General features: G+C 39.6%; 1 long non-coding RNA gene across 3 annotated transcripts in view; it reads right to left on the reverse strand.

Moving 5' to 3' along the window:
* Nucleotides 1-9,219: 9,219 nt before the first annotated feature.
* The window catches only part of LOC103879922, a 53,546-nt gene continuing 43,761 nt past the window's right edge, over nucleotides 9,220-19,004 (reverse strand). Inside the window, exons 5-6 of one of the 3 annotated variants that reach the window (XR_002518907.2) lie at nucleotides 16,152-18,188; nucleotides 9,220-12,227 (exon numbers count right to left, since the gene is read on the reverse strand). This is a non-coding gene — a long non-coding RNA (uncharacterized LOC103879922). Of the gene's footprint in view, nucleotides 18,189-19,004 lie in introns of all 3 variants that reach the window. The other 2 variants (XR_640717.4, XR_004180071.1) reach the window with 2 other exon arrangements.

Raw genomic sequence — 19,004 nt, forward strand, 5'->3', positions numbered from 1 at the left:
AATGTCAGGTTGCTAGTAATAACAAAAAGCTGGTTAAATATTGACTGCCTATTATCCAGTTCAAAGTGTTTGCTCACCTTTGGGGCTTTCTAAAAACTTATCAATAAAAATAAACATTGGGTCTTGATGTGTGATCACAGGCAACATCAAGACAGAGATAGTCAGCCATTCATGGATCAACACTACACTGGAACACCCAGCATGGAAATAGCACAGTCAAAGGTGAAGGCCTCCTTGCAGAAGAACATGGCAAGTACATTTTAGAAGCATCTGTAGTTAAGGGAGAGGGGGAGAGCAAGGAAGATAGAGCTCTAGGTCTTTCAAATGCTTTCTTTCTGCAAACCCACTTTTGAATGTCTACAAACAACCATGGAACATTTGTGCTGCCTTTGTCCACCATTTCTGTTATGATTGTATTGTTTCTGTGTATAATTTTCCTCTTTTTTCCATTTTCCAAGCTTAAGCTAATACCTTTAGCCCACCCTAACGTTGGTGATTAACTAAGGAACATGGTAAAGGAAAGAGGTTTCTTAATTACTTGTTGAGTATTATTTGTTCTAGATAGGTAGATGAGTAGCTTATCTTCAAGGCCAGCTTTAGTCAAATTATCAATGTTAACAAGTATAATGATTATCACTAATTTTACTAAGCATGTCTTCTGATCCAGCTACTATTTGATGTATTATACATTCTGTATCTAATTTAACTTTTACAAAAACCTTATGAGATTGGTCATATTATTCCTATTTACACAGGTAAAAATTAGGACTCAGTGAAGATAAGCATTTTGGCCAAGATCGCAGAACTGACAGGTAGTGAAGGTAGAATCAGTACCCAGGTCTGCCTGAGTCTAAAGTCTTTGCTCTTTATATGTTCTTCATTTGGCATTTATTTACTAACATTGTGAGCACCTGCTGTGTGCCACATACTTGGCTGGGCTGTAGGGACACCATCATGTGCAAAACAGAGTCCTAGCTTTCATGGATTATTTGATCAAGTAGGAATACTAATAGGAAAAATATATCTGTATGTTAAAGGATATAAAAGGGGTGTGTGGAGTGTTATAGAAACTTATAACATGGGTATCTAACCTAGTTTGGGGAATCAATGAAAATGTGAAAGAAGCATTTAATTTGAAGTCAGAAGAATGAGTAAGAGATAACCAGATGAAGGAGAATACAGGAATATTGGAGGGAAAGTGATAGCACGTTTGAAGGCTTAAGCCAAAAGACGTAGCCCATTGGAAAAAATATCTGACCCAACAAAACTGGAGCACAGAACTGCTTTATTATGGGCAGTTGGGTGAGGAGGGACTTGCTATTAGGGAACCACAGACAAAGAATGAGAGGTAGTGAAGGACCAAGTCATGATGTACATGTGAACCAACTGAATGGTATCGAACTTTATAGTGATGTAGGGAAAACATCTAAAGGCTTTAGGGACAAGGTCAGATTTATGCTTGGAGGAGGGTAAGAGTGGATGTGGGAAACCATGGTCTGCTTTAGACATTTTATAAAGGCACAGGTAAAAGAGAAGACATTTCTATCAAAGGAATTGGAATCTAAAGATGGGATGCAACAACTGGCAATGCTTGTTGAGAACTGTGTGCCATTCATTCACTTTCAGATATTTATTGAGCACCTACTTTGTGCCTGGCACTGTTCCAGGGGCTGAGGAGGCACCAGTGACCAAAAATGCCCATAGTCATAGAGCTTACATTTGAGCACCAGATACTAGGCACTTTAGAGATATTAATTAATTAACCCTCACCATAGCCCTATGATGTGGACTATCACATTATTTCACTTTACAAAGAAACTGAAGTGCAGAGTAGTTAAGAACTGTCCAAGGTTTGCCTGCAGGTCTGTCTGGCCCGATGAATCTTTTGATGAGATAAATGCAAGGGAAAGGCAAGAGACCTCGAGTGAGGAAAGCCCAAAGCACAGCATCTAATGTGGCTTCAGCGGTGGGAGCAACTTAGGATCCTACAAAGGCTAAATCCACAGCTTTAACTCCAGTCTTGTAAATGACCCCTTTGAAGCTTCATATGATCTTCTATTTTGTTTTGCAACAAAACCACCATTGCCCTTTAATTACAGTATTTCTCTTCGGTAAAGTTCATTCTCTGTTTCACATGGAAATTAGCTATACTCTCTAGAGACAGCACTCTCAATAGCCAGGTTCCATGGAGCAGGATGTGATGAATCAGTTTGAGATGTTCTGGTGGGGAGATAATGCCTGTAGGTGCTCTATTGATTTTCCTCTCATCCTGCTTCTCCTTCTCCTCCCTGAGTGTTTAATAAAGGAAACTCTGCTTTGCTTCAGTCAAGAACCAGATCCCCTCCTTGCTCTTTCTGGACAGTTATGCCTTCTTAGCTCCTTAGTTCTCAATGCATCTCAGGAACCTAGACCAGGATTAAAAGGCCATTTTAGCATTGGTTTCTGGAAGAATGTGCTACAAAACACTTCCCTCACTCATGGTACAGATGCTGGCAATTAACTTCAAAATCAGATGTATTTGTAGCCCATAAATAGGCATAACATGGCCAAGGATGGTGTTTCTCCTCCATTCTTCCTGCCCCCTCCCTCCCTGATCTCCTGTCCAGCTGAAGTCAATTGGCATGGTTTTGCCGACATTGTTCAGGCCCTTTAACCATGTCTTCAGATACCTGTGAGAAGTTCTGTGATGGTCAATTTTATGGGTCAATTTAACTGGACTATGGAATACCCAGATAGCTGATGAAACATTTTGGGGGATGTCTGTGAGGGTGTTTGTGGAAGAGATTAGCATTTGGATCCGACTGAGTAAAGACACCCCAGCATCACCAATGTGGGTGGGCATTGTCCAGTCTCTTGAGGGCCCAGAAAAAACAAAAAAGTAGAAGAAGGGTGAATATCCCCTCCCCACCACCCTCTTGATCTAGGACATCCACCCTTTCCTGCCCTCAGACATCAGAGGTATTTGTTCTCAGGCCTTCAGACTTCAGGACGTACACCATCAGCACCCCTCCCTCTCCCCATTCTCTGACCTTCAGCCTCAGACTGGGACCTATGGCATCCATTCTCCTGGTTCTCAGGTCTTTGGACTCAGGCTAAATCACACCACCAACTTTCCTGGTTCTACAGCTTGCAGATCACATTATAGGACTTCTCAGCTCCATATTGCCATAAGCCAATGCCCATAATAAATAGGCATTCTCCTCTTATCAATCTACCTACCTATCTATTAACCTGCCCGTCTATATATCTATAAGCCTGTCTATCTATCTGCCCTATTGGTTCTGATACTCTGAAGAACCCTGACTAATGCCGGTTTTCAGGGAGAAGATAGGTAAAACCCACTTTCCATTCTGTGTACAAGAAAATGAAAGAGGGGGAAATAAAAGGACAAGTACTTTCCCCATTACAGTCAAATTAGGTAAGAATTAATTTGCTTCTAATTTATTCCTGAACTAAGTGATAAGCTCCTCAAAGATGCTGTGTTCTCTTCCAAGGATATTTACACATGAGGTTCCCTGTGCTAGAAGCAATGCTCTCCTACAAATCCCATCCAAACTTCCCATTACCAGCTAACTGCTATCCATCTACCAACTCTCAGCCCAAGATGTCCTCAGCCCAGGCTAGGTGGTATCCTCCATGTGTGCTTTCATGGGGTAAGGCTCTTTTCCCCCATAACACTCGCCTCACTTTGTGTTTATGCCTTTGTTTGTGAGATTCTGTCATTAATCCAGTGTTTCCCACTAAACCATAACAACAGACTGGTTTACTTATTCCTGATTCCCTGGCACAGTGCCCGATACATAGGACACACTCAAAAATATTTGTTTAATAAATGAATGAAACCACATTGCCAGAAGAGGAGTCTCTTTTCAAAAGAGGCCTTGAGTAGTAATAGGAAAAGGAGTGAACAATATAAATCAGGGACAAATGGAAGTCTGAGTGAGGCCCTGAGAACAGAATGTAAGGGTAGGCCTTGAATGTGACCCAATCACACATTCCCATGATGTTCCTTGTTTTAACAACCTTTAATATGGTATCCACCAATTCAACAGGGTTATCAGGCTCTCTGCCATTCCACATATGCCTACAGAGGTAAAACTTATTCTACCAACCTCTGGGGTAAAGCAATTTGATTAGTTAACTTGGATCAACAGGTATTTATCATTGATTAGGTATTGGACAGTGATCTAAGTGTAAGGGATTATAGAGAAAGTATTAACAGAAACGTGGCCCTTGCTCTCAAGAAGCTCACATTACAGCATATGGGCTTTGAATCCAAGTCTGATTTATTTCTCCCTGGTTGGTTGAGGAGTGAGTGTCAATTCATTGGGAATATAAACTTGAAACTTTTGTTTCTTCCAATGATGGTCACCAACTGTGTTATGTTGTTCCTATCTAACTCAGTTAGGCATCCCTTAACCATAGCATGGCTTAATTTCTTAATTTTTCTAAATATTGTGGTTTTAAGAACTGCCTCCATTTAGTATTTAAAGTTTAATCCTGTTTATTTATAAATCTTTTCTTGGAATTCAATTTAAAGATTATCTCTTCCCTTCACAAACCTCAATGCTGGCTGGAAATGCCTGTGGCTCTAGTGGGTTGGCCAGACATCTTCCCTAACAGGGTGAGGTTGCTGCCCACTTGTGGGTTAACTGCACTAGCTCATTGTCTACAGGCCACGTCATGCAACTGACCCCACTGACAAGTCTTGCTCGTGCACAGATCTCCTAAGCGTTAGTGATCTGCCATGAGACTTGGCCTCCTTATCAATCTGACCTCCACCTTTATGACCCAACCTTCTGATGGGCATACATCTTTGCCTTCGTCCCACCTTGATATGGTTTGGCTCTGTGTCCCCACTCAAATCTCATCTTGTGGCTCCCATAATTCCCACATGTTGTGAGAGGGACCCAGTGGGAGATCATTGAATCATGAGGACATTTTCCCCCATACTGTTCTCGTGGTAGTGAATAAGTCTCATAAGATCTGAAGGTTTTATAAGGGGTCTCCACTTTTGCTTCTCTCTCATTCTGCCTTGCTGCCACCATGAAAGAAGTGCCTTTTGCCTTCCGCCATGATTGTGAGGCCTCCCCAGCCATGTGGAACTATAAGTTCATTAAACCTATTTTTCTTCCCGGTCTTGGGTATGTCTTTATAAGCAGCATGAAAATGGACTAATACACACCCCAAAGCCTATCAACATATTTAGGTTCCTCAATCTCATCTGTCTGCCACAGTGACGGCCAGGAGTATGAGCATGTGTAGTACATATCTCCATGCTTCCTTGGAACTGAGAACTTGAAGAGCCTATCTTGGCATCCTTCTTGGGCACACTGTCCCACGTACCATTTTTTTTCCAATTCTGTTTTCCTTATTTGTGTGGTACAGCACAGGTCATAGAGTCAGCTTCAAAAGCAGAAACTAGCTGAAGAATGAAATGCCAATAATTTCCCTTCATGCCCAAATCCCCGATCTTTACAATCCTTGGATAGCCTTCTTCACTTGCCTTGGCTTCAGGGAGGGAAGCCTCTCCCGTGGGCAGGAAGGACAGGGTTTCTTTTAATTCATTCTGCATCCTAAGGTGACCTCCACTTCTCTGGGCCTGTTATATTGGCAAAGGAAGGAACAGGAATTGGTAGGAGAGCCTCTCTAATAAGCCCATTTAGGAAGGGATCTTGTAGGTCTTTTAACTTAGAATGTTGGACATTTACAGCCTTTTGTCTTCATCTTTGGGCTTTACCTCCCCTTTAGGAACTACAGGAAAAGCTGACTCAACGTCTAGTGACATGTTCCATAGAGGAATAGTAGACAAGGCATGTGGCTCTGAATGAAACAGGTCTCAATGAAACAGCTTATGTCCATTTCAAAGTTTTTATATTCCTATATCCAGCCTTTCTTCATTCCCATCTGAATCAAGTATGAAATAAACTCCTTTTTGTTTTCATAGTTAATCCTCCTGCCAACCTGACTCCTTCACCTAGGAAATGAATCTCCTTTCTCAGGATTCTTTACTTCACCCTAAAGATATACGTAAATGTTCTCTATGGCAGTAAATGCTCATTAAAAGTTTTCTGCTAAACTAGTTAAGTAAACTTTCTTTATCTTGCCTTCCTTTTACCCCAAATTCTCAAGTCTATCACTAACTTTCTTCACTTTCAATTCTACTCACCACCCAATTCTTTTCAATTTCACCTTAGATTTTGTTACTATCCTGAAACTTTTCTCTCAAAGATTCTATGACATAACTACAAAAGTCATTTTTTCCTCATTCTGTAGGAAATTACTGAGAAAAACTGGTATAAGTATAAAGGCTAGATGAGTGAAAGGTGGGATTGAGATTGGGGATATGTAAATAAATATTCTGACGTAAGTAAAGACGGGAAAGAGAGCAAACACAGGTCGGGAAGAAACCAGGAATGTTCCAGAGAAGGTGTCTGTATGCCCAGCTGGCTGCAAACAATACTCACGGTCAGCAAGTATTTGTGTGTTGGGGCGTCAAATTAGCTTATAGCAAGTATTTGTGTGTTGGGGCGTCAAATTAGCTTATAGATTTAGGAGAAAAACATTTCTCTAAGCCCTCAAGTCCTGTGGTTCTTGTAACTTTGCCCCTAGAGAATATTTGTAAGAGCCAAAGCAGGATGAGAGTCCACTGCTCTGATGGCGAATAATTGCCCTGCATATCTACACATATAAAGAAAAAAATCATATATCCTTGAATTTTTCCTTCTTATAGCAGTGGTCGCAAGAACTCCTTGACCAGTGTTTCCCAAAATCTATTCCTTGATATGTCCCTAGCAAGAGCCATGAGGATGAAGATTTATTGGCTGGAATCTCCAGTGTCCAGATCCGGCACAAAGCAAGTGCTCAGAAACACCTATTCTTTGAATAAAGAAATGGATTAATGTTACTTTTTATATAAATACATCTATAGCGTTTTTTTTTTAATTTATTTATTATTATTATGCGGTTGAGGGTACATGTGTGCATAGCGTGCAGGTTTGTTACATATGTATACTTATTGCCATGTTGGTCTTAACTTACCCATCAATAGGTGTTTACATCGGGTATAACTCCCAAGTACAATCCCTCCCCCTCCCCTCCCCATGATAGGCCCACGTGTGTGATGTTCCCCTTCCTGAGTCCAGAGTAGTCTCATTGTTCAGTTCCCACCTATGAGTGAGGAACATCGCGGTGTTTACGGTTTCTTTGTTCTTGGTGGATTTGCTAAGAATGATGGTTCAGCGCATCCATGTCCCTAAAGGAGATAAACTCATCCTTTTATGGCTGCATAATTATTCCATGAATTGTATATGTACCACATTTCTTAATCAATCTGTCACTTTGATGGACATTTGGGTTGATTCAAGTCTTTGCTATTGGTGGTAGCAATAAGCATGCGATATTGCATGTGTCTTTATAGCAGCATGATTTATAATCCTTTGGGTATATCCCCAGTAATGGGATGGCTGGAGTCATATAGGTTTCTTTGAGTAAAGTTTGGAAAAAGCTTGGTTGAGCAAAATTCCTTTGCTTGGGACTGCTTTAGTGCCCATTATGATACAATATAGGGCATTTCTCGATACTTTTTTTGTGCATGAGATCATATTTCTCTATATAGCTTCTGAATGTATACATTTTGGAAAATTCCCTAAATAATTGCTGGTAGTGCAGTGCTGGGGCCCTATTCCTCCATCCTCCCAGTTTACCTGCCCTCTCCCTTCATGCAGTGCTCACTTGTGTCTACCAGGCTTTGTGATGTGCAGTCTTCATATGCAAACAAAACACAGCACACTGTAAGAACAGGGGAGTTTAAATTAACTGCTTATTTAACTGAACCACATCTCTTGGTTTTTCCTCCAAATATCTATGTAAAATGCAGCCCACACAAGAGTACATGTAGCGTTTAAAAGGGATATGGTGTTTACATTATTAGCATTTGTAATAGGTATTTGTGTGGGTGATGAAAATTTTATAAGGCTGTTATGAGAACTAAATGAGATTATATATGTTCTAGTACATTCTCATCCCTCAAAACCAGGTGTTAAAAGCCAAGAGTATTAGGTCTACAGGGCATAATGTTGGAAATTATTAATAGCATGAAAGAAGAGTTCTAAAAACTTGCTGAATTATGGAAAATTATATATCAGTGTTTGAAAGGCTAGATTCAGCTGATATGACAAACTATGCCTAGGTCAGTGGAACATCATTACATCATTATTTGGTCAAATGTCAATGAGGGTGAACACTCCAGACACTTTCTTTGTCAAAAAGTTAAAGATGGACCATGATTCCTCTAATCAATGTGGTGTGCCTTTTGTTTTCTTTAGTCCTCCATTAGTCAAAGGATCTAGGTGTTAGAACAAGCGTGACACTTTCTTCAGAGCCTACTAAACTTGTCTACGTTTACTCAACAAATATTTAATTTATTCTACAAATATTTATTTTGAGCATTTACTAGACAAGACAATATGCTAGTTGTTCTGAGGATACAAAGATAGGTGAGACATGAGTTTATTAAAGCCCTCAAGGGTCTTATAAACTAAGAGACTAGCAAAACAAGGCATGAATTGACAAAGAGATTACAAAAGAGATGTATATGTGCCATAACTAATGCGGCTGATAAAAGTTATACAAACTCCTAGTGGGACACATTTTGTGTATTATAACTCTGAATTTACAATTCTGTCTCCGTTTGAAGAATGGATTTTATCTTATATATCTGCAGAGACAGACATCATAGACTTTCAACAAATGTATAATAAAGAGTCAATGGTTTGAACAAATGAAACTAAAGACTCTGCGATTTGGATTTCAAAATAGTGCTGCTTATAAGTCTCTCTTTCATTTGCTATTTTTTAGAAACAATTATTTTCTTGGAAAAGGACCATGTCATGTCTCATTGTAAATTCTATATAGGTGGATTAGCGGATCATCCGTCAGATCAATCCGGCTCTGTCAGATAAATATTTTCCGGAACGGGTCTGGCATAATAATTATCCGAGTCCCAATCAGATCATCAGGCGGCGGCGGCACGCGCGCGCGCGCTCGGCTCACTTAAAGTCGAAATCGCCCTCCATCAGGCTGGGACCGAGATCGCCAGATCGGAGTTAAGATCGACGCTCATGGCAATGTCGTCGCCTCTCAAAGGCAAAGAGGAAATCGCTCGAGAGTTAGTTAAATGAATATTCTTTCCTCGACAACATCCGATCATGTGTGATGGATATGTTAATTAGCTTAGCTTGAATGTGGTGATTGTATCACAATGTATACATTTATCAAAACATCAAGTTATATACCTTAAATATATACAATTTTATGTTAAGTATGCCTCAAGAAAGCTGGGGCAAAAAGAGAGTTCATTATGCCACAAAGCAAGAACTCTCGAGATAGGGTGACTGCAGAGTCAGCTGATTTAACAGCATTAGGATCTAGTTCCTGTCTCTCTCTCTCTCTCTCTGTTCTGCCATTTTGGATGGGTCATTTTGCCCTCAGACTAGTTTATCTCCTGGTTTCAATACTCCACAGTAATTCCAGATGTGACATCATCCAGACATGAAAATTTTTAGAGGAAGAAGAAACCATTTTCTGTCTGTATCTTTGTTAAAGCAAGTTAACTTTTCCTAGCAGCCCCCAACAGACTTTTCTTCATGGTTCAGTGGCCAGAATTATCATTTTCCCTGAACCAGACACACCTAAAGTGAGTAGAACAACTTTGATGGGCTTGGAGCATCAGTGTCAACTCCCTCAACCTCCAGCCTTCCCTAGACACATGGTTCTCCAGAGGTGGTTGTTTATACTAACAAAACCAAGTCTGTCAGGAAGTAAGAGTGGAAGAAAAGAATGTTAAAGAGACACCCAACAATAATGCTACATGGAATGGATTTTCTAAATACTAAAAAATTAAATGTTTATTTATGATAAGGATAGAACCTTAAGAGCCAGGAAAAGTTCTCAAGAGAACTTGGATCCAAGTAAAGTAATTTTTGACACTTCCTCATCACCTCCCTCACAGATGACCCTCTCCTCCCTCACAAATACCAATCCCCCTCCCAATGTTTCACCTTCAAGCTAACCTCTAGTTACCCGGGACTCCCAAGATGTCTCATTTAGACCTCTACTCCTGCAGCCAGACCTCGCTTACATCTTCCAGTCATTACTTCTCCTCCTATCCAAAATTACCTAGCATCCCACTTATTTTTTTAGAGCACTATTCTCAGCACTCCAATAGCTTACCTCTTTTTACTTTTCTCATTGTCTTTTAAATTGCTTGCAGGAAACCTGGTCATACTATGTGACCAAAGACGTGCATTTTGACAAATTCCTGTGGAGTAAAACTAGCCTTAATTCAGAAATAGACTTTATCTCTGAGAATGGGTGTCTATGATCCTGAGACAGGTTGAAGGGGAAATATGAGGGAAGGGAAATCTTCCTAGAGGCCCTCACACAATCACCTCTTCCATCATGGTCTTTCTCTTTCCTATGCTGTGAATAGTCTGTTCCTCTTGTATCAAGGGCAGGTGACGTATTTAGAACGTTTCTGGCTGCTGGGTAGCTACAGAGGGAGGGTAAAGAAAGAGTAATTGTGAGACACAAAAGATCTCATTGCCTTAAATGTTACAGCTAAAGCTGTTGAATGGCTTAGCTCCCCCTACAGGATGCCAGGTAACATAGCAGCACACACTTGGAAGGTACCATTTTGTTAATCTCCTGGCCCTTCAGTTTCATCCTGTCTTGCTCTATTATAGAAGAACGCACAGTCATGGCCACCATCTGCAGCCTTTCTACACCAGAAACTTCTTCCTAGCCTACCTAAACTTCTGCAGATAGACTCAAATATCAGGAAATAAAATATCTGTCAAAATTAAGGAGATGAACTTCAAACATCCGGTAGTGGGAAGTTGAACTGAGAAACTGCTAACGTCTTCTTCCAATTCTAAAGTACTGTCAAAGTCAAATAAAGTATAGGGATGAATCTCTGAAATTAAGCCATTTTGTGGGGAGGAAACAATGGTAATTCAGGCCATACATGCAGACTGTCTTTAGTATGTCCCAGTAACAAAGAGGTTAGGGGTTTTATTTTTTAATAAAGGAAAAGTTACATATTGTCCTTTGAAAAAGCTCACAGGCACTAGTAAGGTCTGGGAGAGTTGGCAGGATTTGGTTGGTGACTGAAGGCAGTAGGTAAAACACAAGGGGTTGTTTCCGCAGCCCTTAGACAAATCAGGTTACAGCAGGAAATTTCAGCAACTAGGCTTGCAGAGAATTACATTCTTAGAGCAATGTCAGGTGCTTGGAATGCTTTCTCCCCCTGGCTTCTCCACCCTGTTTTAGGAGGGTATAACAAGAATGCCCCAATTCATATGATTAGGGCATTTCACAATCATTGTCCTTCTTGCCACATGACAAGCTGTTCACATAGTAGGCTCTGGCCTCAGCCCGTGTGTGACCTATAAATAGCACCTGTGTCACTAGAGGGAAAAACTGCTGAATCAGGTACATGGGTTAGAAGAAGTGTATATCACCTTTTGTCTGAAATACTCCTAATTGTTGATTTTTAAAGAAAAAATCTCAACAAGGGTGTGTGTGTTTGTGTTTGTGTGTGTGTGTGTGTATCTGTGCATGTCACACACATGAGCTTAACAGAAAGCAATCAAGAGCAGGAGTGAATGAGCAAGACAGAAGAGAATGCTCTGTTTTATGTTGTACTATATTGCACTTAGAGAAGACATAAGCAAAACAGAGCTGAATTTCTTATTCCAGAAACCTCTATCATCACAATCAGACAAACTCTTCATAATTGGGCACCCCACAGAATTACACCATAGTGCCATCTAGCTCTCACTACCAAAGCTTGACATCCTATTCCCAGCTAGGTTGAGAGGTTTAGGGTTAGTCACTGACCAGCAAAACTAAACTGATTGCCATTATTTGATAATGAAAATAAGCAAAATCCCCCAAAGAGGTTTATGTTTGGTAACAATTTATATTCAACTTATGTTATCAACATTCCAAACCTGTTTCTCAATATAAATATTAATACTTAGATCTTTCTTCTTGAATGTAGATTAAATGTTGCTCTCGATTTTTATTAATCAAATTTCCACAAAGTTTGCACTGATTACTTCCTATCTTCTTTGGAAAGCTGTCAGCTGACAATGCTACCGGCTATAGATCTGATGTCCACAAATCGCTGGTCTTGCAAATTTCCAGAGCATTTGCCAAAATCCCTAAAAAGAACAAATGGGAAAATTTAATTTTAATTCACTTACACTGAATAGCAGAGTTGTTCATGTAGTACTTGTAGGGAGAAGGAGTGCTGGTGTCATGTAAAATAAAATAATAAACAGGTGTCACGCCTGCAGAAGATCAATGATTCTTACTGTAGGCATGATCTAGAAGAAAGTCTAAGAACTGTACTTTGTAGTGCTTGTGAGTTATACATTCTTTACTAAAGTATTCAATTATGGGGAATCGTGCCTGCTTCCCACTGCTGGTGCTGGCTGGGATGGAAATACTAAATGCCAAGAAGGAAAGTACATAATTGTTTTACTCTTTCTTCTGGGATAAATAGTATCATGGTGGAAAGAACTTGGCCTTTGGCCTTACAGACTTGCATTCAAACATTGAAACAAAGCACTTTCTAAGTATTTGGGATAACTTACCTCCTTGAGCCTATCAGCATTATGGCAAAAAATAGCGGAGATAATATCTGTAAAATATCTAATATTGTATCTTTTTTATAAATAGTCTTTATTTTGTGTAAATACTATTAAAACATCAAAGAGGAATATAATCGTGTGCTGTCATCTTTACAGATGTCATTAGACAGTACATATTTGGATCCCTGGTAATCTGGTTATGACGTGAGTCAGTGATTTATGAGGGGCAAAAGTTTTCCTATCACATTACCTATTCTCTGCATCATCTGGCTTACAAAAATAGGAGCAGTGCATCTTTGAGCAGAAATAGATGTCTGAAATAGCTGTTAAACTGTTTGAGAGTCAGTACGAGGTAAATTAACCCAAAATAGAGCTATAGCAGAAAAGAGCCAAAAAGTGTGACTGTATTTAGCTATGGCGATGATGCTCATGTGTGGGATTTCTTCTGGCTCCAGGGGCGGGAATTTGGTAGGGAAATAAGCAACATCTCTACTGTATCAAGAAGACTGAGTTTCCCCACACAGCCCTTCCATTTACCAGCTGTATGGATAGAAACAAATCTACATTTTCAGAGGCTAATTCCCTTATCTGCAAAATGGGAATTATATCTTTACTACCTCACAAAGATTGTTGTAAAACCAAAAGAGATAAAGTATCTGAAAGTCTTTTGCAAATCATAAAGTGATAGGCAAATATCCTCCGTCTGTTCACTTCTTTCCATCTCTACTGATATCACACTGATACAAGGCCCCAGTAGCTCTCATCCCAGCCGTCTAACAGTGTCAATCCTCCTTACCTAACCCCCTCTTTACACTTGGCCCTCACTAGGAACTATTCTCCAAATGACAGCCAAGATGACCATTTTAAAACATAAATCAAGAGATAGTCAAACACCATGTACCTCTTTCTAGAGGTATTCAACGACTTTATAAAACATTCTTGACAAATGAATTAAACCTGAGCATGATCAGCCCTGTCCACTTCTCCATCACAACTGGTTCCTCACTCCTTCACTGACTGGGTTCCAGCCTCCTTGGCCTAACCCAAGGTCACTGAGATTTTTTTCTAGTTTTTCTTCTAAAAGTTTTAGTTTTCACTCTTATGTTTATGTTTATGATGATCCATATCAAGTTAATTTTTATATATGGTATGAGGTAAGATTTGAGGTCTTTTCTGCACATGGATATAAATTGTTTTCACACCATTTGTTATAAAGATTATCCTTTCTCCATTGAATTGCTTTGGCACTTTTATCAAGAATCAATTGATGAGCAATCATCAACTTTTGTTTATAGTATTATTATTGCTCAGAATTTAATTTCCTTTATGTCTGATGTTTAAAATAAACACATTTTGGTCTTCGATTTTTCTAATATTAAAAAAAAGAAACGTTTCAATGCCATCATTTTTATATGCTTACACTACAATACTCATATTTACTTATATCCTCTTCTACACAAAGGCTATTGTAAAAGTGCAAATCCTTCCAAGCATTGTATGAAAAGGGAAAAAGTTTAATGACACTATTGCTGTCATAGAACTAATCACAGAACCACAGATGAAAGTACATTGGTCAACTTAGGAAGCAATGACTGTGTGCATTGTAAATAATCTAAAAAAGATACAAAAAATCACTTGGCCATATATATGTGGGTCTATACCTGGACTCTCTATGTTCATTTGATGTACATCTTTCATATGTGTGTATATACACATTATATACATATTACCATGGGACCTGACTCCATAAATGATCTTGAAATCTCATAATGTTAAGATAATGATGACGTTAAGATCTGATAATGTTAAGATTCTATCCCACTGGCTGATTTTAATTATCTGCACAGCACTTAACAATGTTTTCATTCTTTATTATCTATCTTATCTGAGTAGAATATAAGCTTCATGAGGGAAGAGGAATTATCTATTGTCTCTTTTTTCTCAATGTATCTCTAGCTCCTTGAATAATGCCCTTTACATAATATATTTTCAATAACTATTGTTAAATAAATGAATTTATTAGTCTAAGGTGTTATTTTTGTCATGATAGTATTTGTTGTGCATTAAATCTCTCCTTTGCCATTGAGGAATTCTGATTGATCAGTCTTCTACAGTTCCTTCTTACATTAGAGAACTTTTCAATGCCACCACCATTTCCTCTGTACCTAGAAAGATTGAGAACAGCCAAAAGGTAATGGAAGAAGCACTGGCCTGAAATTTAAAAGGTCAAAGTGTGCAATTCTGTTCTGCCACTAACTAGGAGTGTGACCTTGGAAAAGTCATTTAACATCTCCAAATCTCTCTTTTTTTTCATCTGTAATTTGTGGGTGACAATTATATACATCATATATATAGATTATTTCAATGAGATAATAGATGTGTATGGTACATTTCCTGTCACATAATAAGGGACCAATAAATGTTATTGTTATCGTGTCATTATTTAGATGGTTAAAACTTACAGAACTTCTTTGGTGTTGTTTTAGGGTAGAATGAAATCTGGGAAAAATAAACAAAAGTAAAGAAATAATGAAAACTTTTCTAGAGGTAGGAATTAGAAAATTAGTAATAACTCTTAGTCTTGGCTCCCCCTGGGATAACTTTGTATCACTTTCTACTCTGAAATAAAACTACTTAGCTGACCCTTCCCTTGATACAACCATCTCTCTTCACCAACAAACCTCCTTTCCAGAAAGTAAGCCCTTGATCTTCACCAGCAAATGTTTTTCATTCCCCAATGTCTTCTGCATCTTACCCAACCTGCCTCTCATACCATTACCATGGGACCTGGCTCCGTAAATGTCAAAGAGAAATATCAAGCCAACAGTTCATTGAAGTATGTCAGCCATAGTTCTTTACAATCAGGCTATGTGAAGTTAGTGGCTTTCCTCATTAATGCCATTGTTTTCTAGGAATGAAAGAAAACTGGGAAAGAGAGAAACAAAGACTAGGGGAGTTGAGTGAGGGTACAGCCTGCTCTATATGTGGGTGTGTTTTTTTGTGTGTGCATCTGAGTATGTGTGAGAGAAAGAGGAAGATAATAAAAATAATAAGGGAAGGCACTTACATCATCAGTGCCCTATAACTAGAGTGGACGCTTGGATCATCTCTTTCTTGAGGGCTACATCAAGGACTCAACTCTTTCTATGTCTGCTTACAGTAAGGTTGGAACTCAAAGCAGCAGGATGGGATAGACGTGATGACTGGCTAAACCTGTCTGTTCGTTGGCTATCTGTTCTTTGGCCTCAGCTAGGGACCAGGCATCCACAGTACAGAGTAAGTGGGCCCGCTGAAAGATGTTAAATTACATGGGAACCAGAACCATCTCACCCAGGTTCAAAGATCTATATTGACCCCCACTAATTGAAAGATCTAAGTGGCAAATGGGAGTCTTTCCACATTATAGAAAAACTCTGGAACTGTTAGAAGGAATTATAACTCTCACTACTAAGCACTGAGTAGGGTGAGCTCAGGAGAGGCGAGTGGACTTACCTGAACTCCAGAGGAGAGCAGGCAATGTTTGAGAAGAGGTGTTTCCTGGTCCTTGGTATGCAAGTAGCCACTACAATCTCTGCCGGTGCTCAGCCTTCCAGGAAGAACAGTTTGTGCTGCAGGGCGGGGGACATGGTACACCCCACACCAGCACACAGAGGATGGCAGGATGCCACTAAGGATCACACTTTAAAATCTAGACAGACTAGGCAAGTGGTTTTTTTCCTGACAGGGAAAGAATGTTTATTTCTAAGCTGACTCTGCTTCATTTACTTGCACTTGTCCAATACATTCTCAGCATCCCGAGGAAACAGGAAAGGGGTACCCAAGAAAAAAGACAACACAGAAACAAAAAAAAAATAAAGAGTGTGTCCCCTCAGGCCACCTTCAGAGATAACTGAAAAGTAGCATCCTTAGAGGACAGATGCTATGAGAGCACACAATGATTCAGAAATAATACTTGCTAAAATTGACAACAAGAAGCCCCAGAAGAGCACCCCCAAGTTGTAGCACTCTAGTTTGCAAAGCAATTTTAACCAACAGAGCTCAAAGTATGTAGAAAGCTTTCCCTGACTCCTTCCTAGCTCCTACAAAGTAGATGAAAGCAATTATTCCCAATGCACCAGAAGGAAATGTAAAGAAAGCAAGACAAAAGGAAGGATGTTTAGAATCCTTGAGACTTCTCTCCCAAAGTAGAGTTCTACCAACTCCATCCTGCAGGCGCTTGTCCTCTCCCTGCTTAAACACACATGGAGACAAAAGTTTGCTACTTCAGGAAGCCTGCTGGATTCTTGGCAATTCTCCTGATAGGACGGTTTCTTGTACTGTGCCAATATCTGTCCCCTGCAACTACCACAGTCCTGTTCTTTGGAGCAATATAAAATAACTCGACTCCTGCTCTTCTTCATCACAATCCTTCAGATGTGTGGATATGACTATTTGGCCTGCCACAATGTATTGTCATGAAGTCTCTTTATCTTTTTCTTCTAATTAATCTTATGTGATTGGTCTTTTAACTTTCAACATCTCAATCACCTCCCCTATCCTGGGGCAACTCAACATGGGGGCATCAGTCTGAGGTAGAAAGGGCCTTCCCGCATCTGACAAGCAACACATCTGAACCTCCTTCTGTGAGATGAGGAGAAAGGAAGGCACCTTGGTCAAACAACGTAAGAAAAGCCACCTCTATGTACTTAGAAAATAGAAAATGAAATGGTTTGACCTTTTCTGTGGCACTGTGCAGAGCTAACCCAGACAGAAGCTGCCTTAGATTATTATAAACAGATAATTGGAATAAAATTTAATACTCACCTTTCAAATTTAGAAGTAGATTTCTCTTGTCCCTCTTGCACTTGGTTGTCGAGGGGGATAAAAACATCCACCCACCCATTCCCTGCACACACACACACTATCCTAATACTTTGAAGAGCAGGCAATGAACATGCTCCATCTCTGAGGGCACCCAGCAACTGGACCCAGAAAACACTCAGAAAAAGGAGTCAGTTTCCCTGGAAGATACCTGACACCCAGAGGGAACAATTGATCTGAAAGCTTTTCAGAGCTTCCAATAAAAGCAAGTGCGGCTTCCCCAAGAGAGAATAGGTTCCCACCTTGGCCCAGTTTTCTGAGTCCAGCTAAGAAGACAGTATACTTAATTTAGCTAAGAAACTATTACAGTTAAATGACCTTTCTTAAAGTTGCTTCATGTAAGAAGTCTTCAAAACCCATAAAACAGGCAATTCCACATAATCAAGAAAACGTTCATGTCTCCACCCACATTTATCATAATTTTTAATCTACTTCTCCAACACTCACTTTGACCATCTCTGTTGTTTTCTGTAAATTGGTTTAGAGGGGGTATGAATCTGTTTTCAGCAAATACTTACTCCTCTACTGCCCTCCTTCCCATGCCCTTCCCCCTCTTCAGTGCTTCTGTTCAGGTTTCTTTTGGGCAACTGAGCGTTAGGTCTTGTGCTTTTCGTCATGGTGTCCCCCTTCTGCGTTTTGTCACACTGTCTTCTACATTTGACCCATGGCCTGTTATTTTATGTGGATTAGGAATAAAGGACAAAAATCAAAGAATGGCAATGTAGTTAATCAACAAGCACCAAGAACAGGACTAGTAATAGACAGACTACTAATTAAGAAAAACTTCTTTAGCAAAGGTGTCTAAGTTGGTTGCTTAGAACTCTAAGTACATTTTCGCATGGTCACCATGTTATGTACATCATGAGAGGGAATTGAAACAATGCAATTAGTGCCCTCTTTTGAGTAACATAGGCCTCGTGAACTGGTGTGAAAAACTACCTAGTCGTCATTTATAATAATAGGTCATGGGAAGATACCCTCCTTCTCTTGTTCATCACCACCGTTTCTCCTGGTTCCTCCAATAGCAGGCATAGAGGGGTTTTAATTGTTTTTGAGGAACAAAGCAATAAATGAATAAATGCACTTATTTATTCATCAAATATTTATAAAACACCTACCATAGTTAGATGCCATGTTAGGTGCTAAGGAACTAGATATAGCCCTTATCCTTAAGGAGCTCACAGTTGAGTGGGGGAAAGAGACAAGTAAACAAATAATTACAGCATCATGTGATGGTGCATTAAATGCTAGTGAAAAGCATAAACATGGATGAGATCCCAAATGAGAGTGAGTGGAGTGAGATAAATAGAGAAGACCCTATGGAATATAACATTAAAGGAGCCGATGGGGGAAGAGGAGTCTGCCAAGAAAAATGGAGAGAAGGTGCAAGAGAAGACATAAGGAAGAATGGTGTCACAGAAGCCAAATAAGGAGAGCACTTCAAGAAGGGAGTGGTAATACCACCTCATCTACTTTGTCATCTAG

Source organism: Papio anubis, chromosome 1 (genome assembly GCF_008728515.1).
Source record: "Papio anubis isolate 15944 chromosome 1, Panubis1.0, whole genome shotgun sequence".
NCBI classification, from domain to species: domain Eukaryota; kingdom Metazoa; phylum Chordata; class Mammalia; order Primates; family Cercopithecidae; genus Papio; species Papio anubis.